At 40.8% G+C, this 16,103-nt stretch overlaps 1 long non-coding RNA gene across 1 annotated transcript in view; it reads right to left on the bottom strand.

Annotated features, from left to right (window-relative positions):
- The window catches only part of LOC308476419, a 60,742-nt gene extending 47,769 nt beyond the window's left edge, over positions 1 to 12,973 (bottom strand). Inside the window, exons 1-2 of the long non-coding RNA XR_013985866.1 lie at positions 12,793 to 12,973; positions 12,636 to 12,692 (exon numbers count right to left, since the gene is read on the bottom strand). This is a non-coding gene — a long non-coding RNA (uncharacterized lncRNA). The remainder of the gene's footprint in view (positions 1 to 12,635; positions 12,693 to 12,792) is intronic.
- Positions 12,974 to 16,103: the final 3,130 nt, after the last annotated feature.

Here is a 16,103-nt window from a genome sequence, read left to right as displayed (position 1 = left end):
CACAAGGACAGCTCTTTTCTTGCAGAGCACAAATGATTTAGGAACTGAAGACTGGATGGGGCTATTAACCTGATCAAGTGGACACCTGCATATAAGAATATGTTGAATTTAATATAAGTGGTATGACTAAAATGCTTGGAGTTGTGGCTATGGAAGTTTGCTACCTGAAAACTTCTTTGTTCCAGTTTCACGTTTTCCCTTGCTCCTTTTGCAGGAAGTAGTAGTGGCCTAGGAATTTTTTACTGCTTCATGTAGTCAACTGACTACCAATTAGCCACCCAAGGGAGCTTTGGTAAAGAAAAAAAGGGGGGGGGGATTGCCTACTTCATGTGTCTACATGGAATTATCGGGTATTGCAGTGTATAGTGGTAGTACATTTTCATCCTCTAGTATGCAGCTGTTATGTGAGACGGTAGTGTCATTTAGCACATTTACCCCCGACCATGGAAAATATCTTAAATGAATAATGTGCCAGTCTACCCCAGTCCTAGTCTGTCCAGAGGCGTAAGAAGAGGGGTGTGATGAGGCGAACCGCCCCGTGTGTCATCGCTGAGGGGGGGTGACATTCGGTGTGCCCCGCCCGCAACTCCCAAGCCTACCCTGAGCTTTGCCAGCAGCCTTCCCCCCTTCACCCTTCATTTTGACAGCTCGGGGGAGGCTTGGGAGTTGCAGGCGGGGGGGTGTGCGCCATTCCCCCGCACTCCCAGGCTGCTGGAGGAGGCAGGCAGGCAGGCAGGGAGAGGATTGGAAGGAGGCAGGCAAGCAAGCAAACAAGCGGAGGTGGGAGGGGAGGAGAGAAGCAAAAGCTTCCTCAACTCAGGACCCAAACCCTGGAACGCACAGGAGCAGAGGTGGGTGTGAGAACAAAGTTGGGGGGGGGATTTAACTGCTTATGCTCACAATGTTAAGTAAATAAACCAGCAAATAACACTTGCAACTGTAAGCATCCTATTTTTCCTTCTTTTAATAATTTCAATGAAGGGGGTGACAAAAGAAAATCTGCACCAGGTACCACCTGACCTTGCTACACCTCTGAGTCTATCATGAACGGCATCTCATTTCGTTTGGCCCCAATGTCAGGGAGGATACCAAATGCTGTTTGAACCTCGTGGTAGGGAGCAGAGAGGTGGGAGAGGCCAGGAAATCCACCTGCATATCCCTCTCTGGCAGCCCAAGTTACCTTGAGGCCTGTGCATTTTTTCATGACTGGAAAGAGATGCAGCCTACTGTCACCCTTCGTGTCAAATTTTTGCTCTGCTGCTACTGTGGAAAAGGAATGATTTAGTTTGGCTTGATATCAGCCTAATTTGGTTTAAGCTCAGGCCAAATCTGAGGCACAGTCCTACTTTCATGCCAAATTTGGTTAAAATCACTGCAGCTTTGAAAGGTTCAGCACTCCATTTTGATTCAAAATGCCATCCAATAATATTCAAATATATATCAAAACTCACTCCTCCATCCTAGGAGCCATTGTGCGAAATTGGGTCACGTTATCTTCGGAGGTGTCCACTTTTTGCAATTTAGAATGGGCTAATCAATCTTGATTCAAAATTGAGTCTAATGGTATCAACACACAGGGCAAAACTGCTGCTTAAACTTCAGGAACCTTTACATCAAATTGGAAGAAAAGTAGGGCATGTTCATGCTCACTGCCTTGAACTCCATAGAGAAAGGTATTTCAATGTAATAAATATTAAACTGTATGGTGGTTTTCACACCACATTTATAAAATCACGTAAACTTTTTAGGTTATTAAAAATCTGTTTACATTGAATCTTTTGCAACTATATTTATCTTATACTAACCTGATTACTGGCATTTTTGAAAACTGAGATGCAACATTAGGCATGTATAGACAAACACAAATATCTAATTATGCTCAAACCTTTACTCAAGTTTGTTTTTTCTTTCTTTTTCTCAAATTTTAGATCAGCTGTATTAAAACCTGCAAAAGCACATCACGCTTTGGAATGATTCTCTCTTCATGTGTTGAACAGATAGAAGGACTCTGCTGCTCAACCAGTTGAAAGTAATTTGGAAAAATCTAATTCTTTTGCTTATGATAGGGCTGTGCCTGTGACAGCAGTGGCAGCTTTTGTAAACAATGGACGGTTTTCACATTTGATATAATTATGGGGCAATGAATTGCTCATGGATGCTAAACTTGGACTCATTTTTGTTCAGAGTAATAAGTTCAGCTTCTGTTTGTAGATCCTGCTAATTTAGGATCACCACATGGCAAAGATGAAATGTGCCTGCAAATTTAATGGGAAGTACAATTACATGGATGAGCTTCCTCTCTCTCTCTTCCTTTTTGATGCAGCAGACAGATGCAAGCTCTGAATTCAGAAAGCAGCTTTGATAAAGCCCTTTCGCTTGGACCTAACGAGAGTCATTTGATGATGGAGCAAGAGGATAATATATTTTATTGTTTGTGGTCATTCAGTTCTTCACCTCATCTCTTTCAAAAATAGAATAATTATCTCTGGATGAAACACTTTTCCAACAGACTTCAATTTTCCCTAGAAAACCTACTACAAACTTAATTCCAGTGATTAATCTTTGATGGACTTCCTTTTGTTGTTCTCTGTACCAGACTAATGATTATTAATACCACCTGGGCAAAGGAAATTATCTAACATTAGAGTATCAAGATGACCATTCATTTGATGCTTCTTAGTGTGCCAACACAGCTGTCCAGACAGAAAAAAGAGGAATAATTATGCTTTTATCACCAATAACTTATTTTTTAAAATGCACAGAAGTACCTCGTCTTTATTGTCCATTCCTATCCCACACATGTACACTGCAGCATAAACAGATGGGAAACCCAGTTGATAAGAATTACTAACTTTTGTTTCTTTATGTTTCAGTTGTTTCAGCCATGACATTCTTCTTGATTCTCTATGCATTTTAAATCAGTGCATAGAAGCAATGGCATGGCTTAATCACTAGAGTACATTGAGCAAGAATTTTTTTCCAATATGGGAATGACTTGTATTAGATTGCTATCTATGGCTGTGGTGCAAGCAAATCTAAGTGAATGAGCAATGAAATAACTGATTTACAGAGTATGAGGATTTATTCACATGATCCTTTCTGTCACCCTGTATTCATCCAACTTGTGTTCAGCATGTGGTGCTAGCCTCCTACAACTAGCTCAGAATGTGGCAAAATGACAAGAAAGCATTGGATGGTCAAAACCAAGACACCTTTAGCTTCCACGGTAGCTAAAGAACTTCAATCCTAAAAAAGCAACTTTGGTTGGCCCTCACGCATGTTCACTTCATCATATCTGGCCGTCTTTGAAAAAAGTTTGGGCACCCTCTGCTGTACAGTATATAGACTGGGACTTTAGGTACTGTCAACTGGTGGCATGTCTACTTCAACAGACACTGACTTTTAAAAAACTAATTTTTGAAATGTTCATTGATTCTTATTCATAGATAGATAGATAGATAGATATAGATATAGATATAGATATAGATATAGATATAGATATAGATATAGATATAGATATAATTGACATTGGATTAGGCTACCTGACAAAGTCCAGCATGATGGAAAATAAGTTTAACATATTAACATCTTTTAATTCAAAGTTCTAAATATGAATTGTAACATAAAAGTATCTAAAATATTATCCCCAATATAAAAAATAGCTACTTAAATGAAAAAAAGCAGGGTAATGGTGCATAACTCTATTGATTTTGCTTTGGATGGACTTATAAAAGTGCTTCAAAATCCTTCTCTGGCCGCAATCTCCCCCTCCTTGTGTGTGATGTGCGTGATGCACAAGTGCTGTGTTGCCATTCCTGTGAGCTGCACCATTAACTTCAATTATGGTACACCTATTTGTGCACAAAGGGATAAGTGTAGAAAGCCTTCAATGGGTAGGTGAGCAGGTCTGAGACAAAGGGCTTCTCAGTGGGAGCACCCCTGTTACAGAATGCTCACCTCACTTGCCTCACAACCATTTCATCATTCTTTTTGGTGCCGAGCAAGCCTTTTAATCTTTTTTTCCCTTTAATTTTGTATTTATACCAAATTTAACTAGGAAATAACACCTGTTAACATTTTATGCACTTTGTGATTGTTTTGTGCTGCCTGAAATTTACTGAAATTTATTGTTTTATAATCTTTTTAGCTAAATGGCGTTTCCCCCCCTAGATTTTTATTGTAATCTTCCCAGGTATTTAAATATCCCAAGTAAATAAATCAAGTGTGTGAGTGAGCAAAATGGGCTACTCCCCTGAAGCACACAGACCCACATATGTAGGAACAGCATATATATATATATATATATATATATATGCATACTACAGCCCTTGCTGGACTGCAGGCTTGGGGTATAAATTCCATAGATGTTGTTCTTTATCCATCATGCAGAATAATGGAATACATTTGGCTTTGCACATCTCATAATCAATGCTCACTGATTTTTCTTAGGAAGCCCATTTTTGCTCTTGCAAAACAATACAGCAGGTATGACAAATTCCAAGTTATGACTGTTTCCAAAAGAGCCACAACTTCCAAATTATTATTCTTTTTGCAAGCAAGACTTGTTAATCGTATGCATTTCTTGCTTATTTGTTTACTTCCCCCAGTCTCCACTGCAAGCAGCTGCAAGCTAAACCCTAAATATATTTGAACTACAGACTTCATTGATACAACAAAGACTAACACAGGGTACTCTACTTGTCACCACAACTACTGTCTATGGAGAATATGAAGTTCAGCTTAGCCCAGTGATATCCATCTATGATTACAGCCATGTGATACTGTTCCTCAGATCTCTATACTTCCCACCCCCTCATATATCGACCAAACTCATTTTTCTTACCTTAAGTTTTCTACACATTTTCCCTGACCTATCTCTATGCCTTTACTTCCAAGTGACTTTCTCCTTTACAGTCCTATTCATTGTACCTGCACACATTACCTTGTATGATCTTAAAAGCCTTGCTCTTACTTTGGTTCCCCTTAGGCCTGAATCGTAAGAAAAATAAAATATTAGAATACAAAAAGTGGCCAACAAACTTGTCTCATGCTTCCTTAAACCAAGGCAGAAACCACTAGCTCTCTGGAGTCTACCCAAAAAGATCCCAAAAGGGAAAAGAAGATTCTGATGAAACTTAAATTTTCACCTCCTCCCAACGAGGCACATAGCTCCCCGTAACAAGCCTTCAACGGCAACAGTCAACATCTTGGATGTCTAAAAAAGCCTTATAAAGGAACAATTCCTGCCTCTCACCTGAAAATCTAATGAGATCTTGAGCACACCCAAGTCCCACAAAATCATTTCATGAGTCACTGTGTGTTTAATCAAAGAAGAAACTCCCAACATAAAACAAACAACTGATTCATATAGAGGAGTTAGAGGGCCTACTGTTCTGTCCTTGCCTCTGTCCATCTATCTTCTTCTACTTCCTGCACCACTTTCAAAATCCTCTGCTTGCTATACTTTACTTGAGCACCACACATATTGTTCCAAAGGCTACAGACTCCAAAGTATCCCTTCAGGCCTGCGATTCTTCCTGAAACCTTGGGAGTACCTTCTTTCCCCACCTTGCTATGGCAAATGTCTCTTTCTACTGGAGAGCTGTCATACTTTTTTCATTACAACTGATATCCAGAGCCTGTGGCAGAAACATGCAAAATTGCAAAGCAGACACATTCAATGCCTGTACTTTTATCAGTTTTAGGTCATTATTTTTTAGAAATGAATATACCTCCTGCAAATGAGAATTGCTTTTCACATGCCCACAAACTTGAAATTGTTATAAAGATGTTAAGGCCTTATCATATTTTCATTTTCATTTTTATGGTTACAGTGTAATGATGCATATAATGTGATAATGTACAATGCAGATGGAGTCATCTTTTAAAAGATGGTATAATATTACGACAACACAGTGTGTTGCTCTCTGACAACCAAGGTGGGAAAATCACCATGTTAAAGGTGATTTATTAGGTTTCTTTTACAAATACAATTTGCCTAAAATATTTAATCTGGAGGGAGTTACAGAAAAAGAAAGAACAAAGAAAATACTTTGGAGTTTAAAGTGACTATGGGGGGGGGGAGAAAGATGATTATTACACCAAGTAAATTTCTTACATTGCAATCCTCTACCTGCTGAATACACAGCAAACTCCATTGACTTTAATAGGATTTAATCCCTGGTAAATATGGTATAGTATTGCAATCATAAACTTCTTTGCTTTTCGGGGGTAGCGAGTGAATGTTTACTCAAAGACATTCCTGAGTATCTTTTACAATTCTAGGCTTAGTTTCTATTTTCATATTGTGGAAGAGGGGAATATAATAGGGATTATTTTGCTTCCTCCTAACAAATCACTCTCCCATGAGTAGCTTGCATTAGGTATTGCAAGCTGGGAGCATAGCAGACTGTACCCTTGCATGTAGTTATTCTTGATTTTGCACACTTTTAGTATGAGAAACAAAGTTGATAAGCCAGGACCTTTATCAAGCAGAGTATTATATTGTCTACCCACTTCTTCAGTAATATTTTTGAGTCTGGATAATAGTGGGTTTGGAATAGTGGCTTTAATTGCTGTTTTTTGTCATTTCGGTGCTTTTAGTGCTAGAACCAAATCGCACAATATCTGACATCTGATTCCTTCCTGGGTTGTTTTGAACTACAGAGGGAGCTGACTTAAAATATATTTTACACATATACCTCGTATGCTTGTGTCAGCATATCAAATATGCTTAGGGAGGGTTCACCTCAGAGCTATAATAATGTGTTCCTGAGCATCTGCCATCTAGAAAAGAAATGTAAGCTACAGGCAGGTAACTGATTTTTACAAGAATTCAAGGCTACAAGGAGAGCGTTTGTTGCCCATCATATACATATATGTTGTTTGTTTGTTTTTCACTCTCTCTCTATCACCTCTGGCCAAAAATATTTGTGTGTTGCTTTTTTTAAAGTTCATCATGTTTGACACACAGCATTTAGATCAAGTGCTTCAGTGCTTTAGGTTAAAAAGTGAAAAATGCAGAAGTTTCAGCTTTCAGTGCAGTTTAAAACCGGTTAAAAATCTGCCCAGTTTTCTAAACGAGACATAGCTACAACTCAAAACTACAAAATAACTTGCACTTTTAAAAACCTCAGTATAAGCACAATATAGGCTCAGTTGAGGTTACTAAGTGCAACATATAAGCTAAAATCAAAATATTGTATAACCTCCAAGTGTCCTGGTTAAAGCGGGACATCCTGGATTGAGAGCAGCCTTCCCAGCTTCTGATCTCAATCACCAATGTCCTGTTTTGGCTCCCATGCTCTGGCCATGCCAGAGGGTAGAACCAAAAGACAGTTGTTTTTTGCTTCTGCGTTGTGGCAGAAGTCAATTGGCTTCACACTAGAATGTGGGACCAAAAAACAAAAGCAAAACCTACCTTGTCCCCTCTCACATTGCTACTCTTTCTCCTCCTTCCATCACAGCAATTCCAGAAGCCGGCTTCCAGAAATATATCTGCTGTGCTGGTGGAGGAGCAGGAGGTGGAGGTGGCAACTGAAGGTAGGGAGTGAGCAGGTAAAAGAAGCACAGATATGGGGCAGGTGGAAAGCACCAAGATCAGGTGGATGAGTGAGTGAAGCAGTGCAGAGATGGGGTTGGCGGGTAGCAACAAGATTGGCTGGGTGGGTGAAGGAAGGAACACAGAGATGGGTCATGTGGGTAGCGCCAAGATCGGGTGGGTGGGTGGGTGAGAGCGCCAAAGCTGATTTCTGCTGTGATCCAAGGGTGCGGCTATAGGAGAAGTAAGACCGTCTTGGGGTGTTAATGCTGTGAACCCCACCATCACAGGTTCAGGTTGTATATATGTGCAAATAAATTGTGTATCATAAATACACCACAGTCTCTGCTGCATCTCATTCCAAAGGAAACATGAACCTAGAACCCCTGGAATCTCACACTTCTCCCAGATTGGGGTAGCATGCTACAATAATACATTGGAAAATACAGTCATGGATAGGCCTCAGCGATATATTGATATATCGCCCAGGATCAGTATAAGGAGCAGACCACGATGTCGGTTTCACTCAGTGGTATATCACTGGTGAAACCGCCACCACTCCTGAGTCCCTCTACTAGAAGCTCCCACTGGAGGAAGGAACTCTTGACTGCTACTAGTAGAGGGACTCGGGAGAGGCGGCGGTTTCACCAGCGATATATCTCTGAGTGAAACCACCATCCTACTCTGCCCTCAAACGACGGAGAGGGAGAAACAAGCTGTATCAGCAAGGCACCAATATAGCTTGTTCCTCCCTCTGCATCTTTAAACTGCTCAACTGAGGAGTGTGCAGCTGCCCTTGCCTTAGTCGAGCAGTTAAAGAGCCCCCAGCCCAGCGCTGGATCCCATAAGCCGGTGGCAGGGTGGGGGCTCTCTGAAACTGCTCAGCTGAGGGGAGTGCAGTTGTCGTTCCCCGCAGTGAGCAATTAAAGGAACCCCGATGCTCACGCGAGAGCACCAGAACTGTTTCAGCTGGGGGGAGATGTTCCCTCCACCCAGCTGAGCTGCGCAAAGCAGCCCCATTGCTCTTGCTGCTCCTGCACGAGTGGCGAGAGCACCGGGACTGTCTCAGCTGGGAGAGGGGAAACCTTCTCTCCCCCCAGCTGAGCAGCACAAGCAAGCTGCATTGTCCCAGCCTGCTAGCCTGGGTGAAACCACCTCAGGTCTCAATGCAAAAGCTGGGGCAGTTTCAACCGGTGTCTCACAGGCAGAGGCCAATGCATCCTATTTTTTTAATATATTGCCAAACTGCAATGTTTGGCTGGCAATACACCGCGATGTTGAAAAGCTGATATCGCCCAGCCCTAGTCATGGATCCTTGATGTCACATCTAGATTTGCCCCAGTCTGACTCCTACAGAGCAACAAGCTAAAAGAGGAATTTCAGCAGCAGCACTGTCCTTAAATATAAACAGCCATTCATCCTTAACCCGATATATCACCAATTACTTCCTATGAACCTAATCTTAAGATAATTAGAGCAATATCATCTTTATTATATTCAGAATGGTGGCTCTTATGTGATTCTGTCTGATGAAAGAGACAGGATAACAAGAATTGGAAGCCATATCCAACATAAAAGTGACTGGCTACAATACAGCATGCTACTGCTTTTGTAGTGTTTCACAGCTGCCCAGAAATACATTTTCTTTTCAATCAGGTAGTTATAAAACTGTCATTTTTTGTACCATTATTTGCTTATTTCCCTTTCATTTTTTTTTTAATCTTAACAATACGAAACAATACGAAAACAATACGTTTTAAGGGGGACATGATTACTAGAAAAGAAAGAAAAATCAACATGTTAGTTTGCTGCTATTCTGAGACAAAAGGAATGTAGGATATACTTGAGTCCTGAGTGGGACTAAAAATTCCAGCATTGGCAGCACCCCAAAGGCTGCTGAATATGGAGCATAGGAAGGACGTAGGAATTGGCTTGTTGATGTTCCCTGAGTAATGGCTCCCCAGGAGCCTCTATCTCATCTACAAAAGGACACCATCTGTTGAAAAGGGTGCTGCCAATCTCTAAATTCACTCAGAGCATTGCAGTTTTTCGGTCCTACCCTTTCCTACCCTGACCTTCAAATAATCTTCACTGTGTCTACAACTTAAAAGAATGTGCTTATAGTCGACTAGGTTCTCAGGCTGATCGATTATATAAAATTAGCACACATACCCCTCTTTTTAAATAGTATTTTTTAAATAGTATTTCCAGAAATACTTAAAAATCCTTCAAATACTTAAAAATCCTTCAAAACAATCTCAATGATTTCTTAAAAATAATTACTTTTCAATTTCAAGTTTCAGGTGTAGCGGATAAAATATGTTTACAAATGCCATGCCTGTACAAATATATATGCCTGTACGAATAGATTACATATATATTGATAAACGAAAAATGATAATACAAAGTCTAACTCCAGCCTGTCTGTCTCTGATTTTGAATTGGGGGAGTGTGAGACCACATAGAATCATGAGAAACATGCCCCCCCCCAAAGAAAAAGAAGAATCTGGTATACAACCATGATATTAAGGTCTACAAATATTGGATTTTATATGTAGGTTCTCAGCAAATCCCATGTTTTGCTGCTTGCTGGGATAGGCTTGTCTCAGTGAGCAGTGCAGGAAGGGTGCTACGGGGGTAATTTGCATTGAGACTATTGTGGGAGGGGGGCATTATATCCTCCCTCACTACAGTACCAATCATGATTCTCTCTTTGTGAGATTTTTTGGAGGGGGGAAACAGATACACAATGCAATGCTATTTGGAAATGAAGACTTAAAGGGAAAGTGCTCATTCCTAGAAAGGAGGGCTGGATCATAGAAAAGGAAATGGCTGGATCACAACCTAAAATCAGATCGCTGAGCAATCAATAGAGATCATGATCTGACCAGAGTAGCAACAAAATGGATCATCCATACTTGAAGAAATCATAGCTATTCCATTAAGTTTGAAAAATCAGAATTTCTTAGCTATGGGGGTGGTGGGAACCAGAAGGAACGGGGGGGGGGCAACAAGATGCAGGTGTTTAGTTAATGACATGGTGCAGATGTTATTGTAGCTATTTCACAATCAATGCCCAGTATGGAAACAGCCTTAAAAACAAACAGTTTCCCATGTTAGTGAAATCTCAATATGAGTGTCTTATTACAATCATAGAATTAGAAAAGGTCTCATGGATAAATTTGCACCACCCCAGCCAGACACATATTCTTCATTAAACTAAAGCAGTCGTGTTTGTTATTATTATTTTTTAATATACAGCTCTATTTGGAAAATGTATAGCGTAATTCTAAAGTACATACAATTCAGTAGCAGGAATATTAGATTTAACTCCATATCTCTAAGACTTCAGGCAAGTGTGCATTTTGCCATTTTTTTATTGTATTTGTATTTTTTATTGTAACCTTTCAGTTCCTTTCTCACCTCCCTACCATGCAGAGACATCACTTCAGTACAGCTAGAAATGTTCCATATTGGATTCTTAGCCTCTTGTCAGTCTCACATCCTACAATAAACTGACTGGGTTATAGAGGTCATGTTCACAGCCTTCAAGATGTCTCAAAGACCTTGGGATATCACTCAGTGGCTAAAACAGAGTCTTTAAACAATTTATTTTTTGTAAACAGAGAGTAAGCTGAGAATGTGTGCGAGACATTTTATTTTCAATTTTGCTTTGCACATTGGTTTGGAGCTTGTGGATTTTTTGTTGTTACTATTCCTGTCTTGATTGTGTTTTCTAGTAACTTTCCCCTCTTAACTGAAGAAATGATGAGCACACCTCTCTAATGTTGTTTGATTGTGGGCCCACACTGATAAATCACTAATGTTCTGTTATGGACTCCTAAAGGGAAAACTGAGCCATCTGTATATAGCTTTGTGGTTGGATGACTTCCGTCTAACCCTTATTGTTGTTTGTTTGTTCTCTGCTAAAGACAATTTTTGTTTATCATGGATTGTGTGCTAGAGACTCTGACACTGAAATTTGGCACCGTTCTTTCGGTCAGCTTGGTCAAAATGATTTACAACTCTTTCTCCATGACTAGCTTCCATTAGTCCTGAATGCAAAGTCAACAAATATTCATAGGAGACCACAGGGAATGTTTTAGGATTTCTGAATGCTACAGTTCTAACTGTGCCAGGGGACAATTACCTCATGTCTCACAAACAGTACATTATGAAGTGGGGATTATATTCTCTTTTTCATGGTCAGTCTGGTTAGCTGAATATTCAAAAACCAACTAAAAGAATATGCAACAGGAAATAACTTTTCCAGTTATAGAAAAATGCCAAGCTTAAGTTCAAAATGTGCATTCTTCATCCAAATAACCCCCAACTTGTGTTTTTAAAGCTTATTATTGGAAGCCAATGTGGTGTAGGTGGTTGGACTGTTTGACTAGGACCTGAGATACCAGGGTTCATATCCCCACTCAGCCATGAAGCTTGGCTGAGTTGCCCTAGGCCAGTAATAATATCTAAGTCTAACCTACCTCACAGGGTTGTTATGAGGATAAAATGGAGGAGGAGAACCATTTATGCCACCTTGAGCTCCTAGAAGTAATAATGGGTTTAAAATATAAAAATAAAATCAACTGCTACAGTAAAGTGATTCAGGTACAAAGCTATCCACTTCAGTTTATTTCTCTCATTATTGTAAGGAGGGCTTAAATGTTCCTTATATAAAGAGGGGGAGAAGGAAAAATTATTGACTTGAAAATTGGTGGTTTATAATGTAATAATAGTGAGGTAGGTGCCTGTCCCACCTTGGCCTTATCTTTCTTAACCTTAGCACCCACTTCCTCCCTCAACCTCTTATTTCCCAAATCCTTCACTGACCTACAGAGCATTTTCAATTCACTGCTCTCACCCATCTTGCTTCCACAACTGTTACACATGGGAGCTTGGGCCTCTCCCCTTTGTTTCACCTGTGGCAGGTACTAGGCAAGCCAATAGGCGAGAGAGGGCCATGGGGATCCGAGAAACAGCTGCTAATACCCAGGAAAGCAAGTCCTAATCTTCTATTCAGAAAGGAATATTTGCTATAGTTTTTGTCACAGATCCAGTGAAATGCTAGTAAATGTTCAAAGTAAGCGCTTACCCTGATTCCTTCTCCAGAAGAGCCTTCAGAACCTGTTACCAAACTTGATTCTTTGCTCTGCATGAGTAAAAAGAAAGAAAGAAAGAATCACACTCAAGATTCTAGTCGGGCCCAGGCCCACAAAGGCAAAAGGGGGGGAAAGCCCAGTTTTACTAACCTTAACCAAACTCCAGTTTCAAGTTAACACACCTTCAGTCCCAGTGTGTTTATTGAGGCCTACCAGGCTTTTCCATGACTAGTGACCAAGTAAAACCTGGAATGGAGCGACTCCTGATTCTGGTATACAACAAGAACTCTTAGAAAACCCGGAACGGATTTTCAAACGTCACACCTTCCTCTTGGCTATAGAAAAACAAGGAGGAAGACAGGCGTGTAGGAGTGGGGATAATGCCCTATGTTTTGGGTAAAGCAGAAATGCCATGAATTTATTGACAATAGATTTTTTTATGCAGTTTTAACTCTTGCTTTAACTGTTTTAGGTGTTAAAGCAGGGATAAAGGTAAAGGGACCCCTGACTGTTAGGTCCAGTCATGGACGACTCTGAGGTTGCAGCGCTCATCTCGCTTTACTGGCCAAGGGAGCCGGCGTACAGCTTCCGGGTCATGTGGCCAGCATGACTAAGCTGCTTCTGGCGAACCAGAGCAGTGCACGGAAACGCCGTTTACCTTCCCGCTGGAGCGGTACAAAATTATCTACTTGCACTTCGTGCTTTCGAACTGCTAGGTTTGCAGGAGCAGGGACCAAGCAACAGGAACTCACCCCGTCGTGGAGATTAGAACCGCCGACCTTCTGATCGGAAAAACCTAGGCTCTGTAGTTTAACCCACAGCGCCACCCGCGTCCCATAAAGCAGGGGTATTTAGGGCCATTTTCCCGGTATTGTATTGCTGAAGTTAAGTTTTGGGTTGTTGTCTTCCACAAAGGTTTGATCGTGGTGTACTAGTAATAATAATAATAATTAGATTAGATTTATCAGGCAGCGTACAAAACAAATATGTGAAAATTCAACAGATGCCACAGTGCTGTGTTTTGTTGTAAGATTAAAAAAAGTGCTACTGAACTACCGTATTAAAAATATTCTGTAACCCTGGAAGCTCATGGGTCCTTGCTAGGAAGCGTGGTGTCAGCACCCAGCATGGTCATGCAAACTCCAAGGCCCACCAGAGTTGACTGTAGTCACCTGCATCTTCAGCCTTCCCTCACGAAAGAGCAGTGAAACTCAGCCCAGTGTTGTGAAAGCATCAGGCAAGGTCACAAGCACTGCTTTTGGCCCCAGTTCTTTCAGGGCCCAAAGGGCCAGCACAATAAGCAGTGGGGTGGGTAGGAGGCTCTTAGCCAGTACTAAGAAGAGCATTGCTGGATGTAGCAGCTGTCTTGGCTCCCTCATTTCCCTAGGAAAAGGTGGTGTAAAGGGCGAGGCCTTGAGGGATGCTTACCTTCTTTAAAATTTTTCTTTTATGTTACAAACCTAGAGTTCTATTGCCTTGTTTTTTTGGGTGGCCCCCTTTTGCTTCCAGTTTTATAGGCACAGTGGTGGAGGAGGACTCTCTGAAGACCGGCTTCGAGATTGGTAGCACCTCTGATATGACCATATGTGACTGTATGGTCACATGATCTTTCCAGGAATGACTATGGGCTAGAATCTTTTCTAGCCCCAGCTGCAGCAATCACAAACAGTGCATTTAAAAACATGTTTTAAAGCAGGGGTGGGGAGCAGAATCCCTCTGTCCGCTTGTTGCACTTGCAAGGTTAGCACAAGCACGTGCGTGCACACACATATCAGCCCTTTGAAAATTATCCTTTAAAAAAGCAAAATTCTACACACATACCACTTCCCTTTCCTAAAGCACCTTCACTTTGTCCCCACCTTCCCTCATATGGTTGAAATGAAGACATTCTGAAGGTTTGGCAATTGGCACAGCTCTATTTTGTACTGCTTCTCAGGCCTCTTTGAGGTGGTAAGAGTTTCAGGAATTAAAGGACACTATTTCGCCCCTCCTGTTTCCAGGAACTTTCTCTGCAGTGCTACAGAGCAGCCTTTCCCAGCCTTGGTCACCATATACTGGACTACAATTTTCATAATTCCAGACCATTGCTACATGCTGGCTGGGGCTGGTGGGAGCTATAGTCCAACAACATCTGAGAACTCAACATCTGCTGGGGAAAGGCTACTATAAAAGACTGTCAGCCCCAAACATGAACATTCTCTAGCTTTAGAGTGTGTGTGTGTGTGTGTGTGTGTGTGTGTGTGTGCATATGCAGTTCTCGAGATTGAGAAAATGAAAGGATGTGTTTTTGCCTTTCATCCTGAATCAATCCTGTATACTGTGCAGGGAGAATTCATTTCACAGCACGTATTCCCAATCCTCACCCCATCCTGGATATTTAAACTGCCAGGGGCATAATCATGCTAATTCCCTCTCTTTCCCTACCCCTCGTTTTCTTTTGTGGGGTGGCTGGGTATGATTTTTAGCTGACACATAAGCATTCTAGGTGGCTTTCACAGTGCACCTTACTTCTGGTTTCTTGAGATGCCATTTTCTCTCTCTCAGCTCAAATTTCATCAGTCTTCCATAAACTCAGAAATTTGTGGCAGACTTTCCTTTTTTTTTTTTTTGCAGTTTTTCCAACTTTTTTCTTTTTCTTTTTAGTTACAAACTTTATACTTATACCTACTTATACTTTATCCTTATAAACCTTCACCCTGATCAACTCCCACCCAGAAACCTCTGTCCCCAGTCTGGAAGGACATGTGGATCCAGAATTGGCCTCCACAGTCACTTACAGACTTCCTGTTAAGACCTTAGTCATAGAAGACAATGTTACTCGGCCACGATTGATCGCCTAAGACCTAAGGAGTCTCAGGCAGGTAGAAACCATTACCTTGTCTTTTGGTGGCCTTGTTTCATTTCAAAACTGATAGGCACTTGAACTCCTGAATTCAGTGTTGAAGGGAATGATGTATCAGTTTATAAAAAGTAATATATTATTTAGAAATGCTTACAGATATATGGGAACTTGGAACAGATACATGACTACATCTGACTCTTTAAACATTAATACTTTGTGGCTATCAGATTGAATATTTATAGTCTCTAAATATCTACTGGCACACAGTTATTTCTATTATACAGTTACCACAGAATTCTAACTACAGTAAAGTTTGAAGTGTACCTCAGGGTTACTCGCATATGAGGAAATCTGAGGGATTCTAAAAGAGTTTTGATCAGACTAACCACATTTCTCAGAAGGAGATCCTTATTTCTGTAAGCTAGACATAAATTTGTAATCCAGTTTGAGCTTTGCGTCCAGCTGACATTCTTCTAATATAAACAAGTATCCTCCCAAGTTATAAAGAACAATGTCTGTAAAGAATTTTGAGTACATTTCAGAGTGGTCAGATGATATTGCATGAAACTTTTAAATGTCACATTGCAACCTTGCGTAACAGTTTAGTGCTACATGACTC

The sequence above is a fragment of the Podarcis pityusensis genome, assembly GCF_964106645.2.
Source record: "Podarcis pityusensis genome assembly, chromosome: 4".
Lineage (NCBI taxonomy): Eukaryota > Metazoa > Chordata > Lepidosauria > Squamata > Lacertidae > Podarcis > Podarcis pityusensis.
Note: the sequence above shows the minus strand (reverse complement) of the source record. Positions and strands in the feature narration are given on the sequence as shown.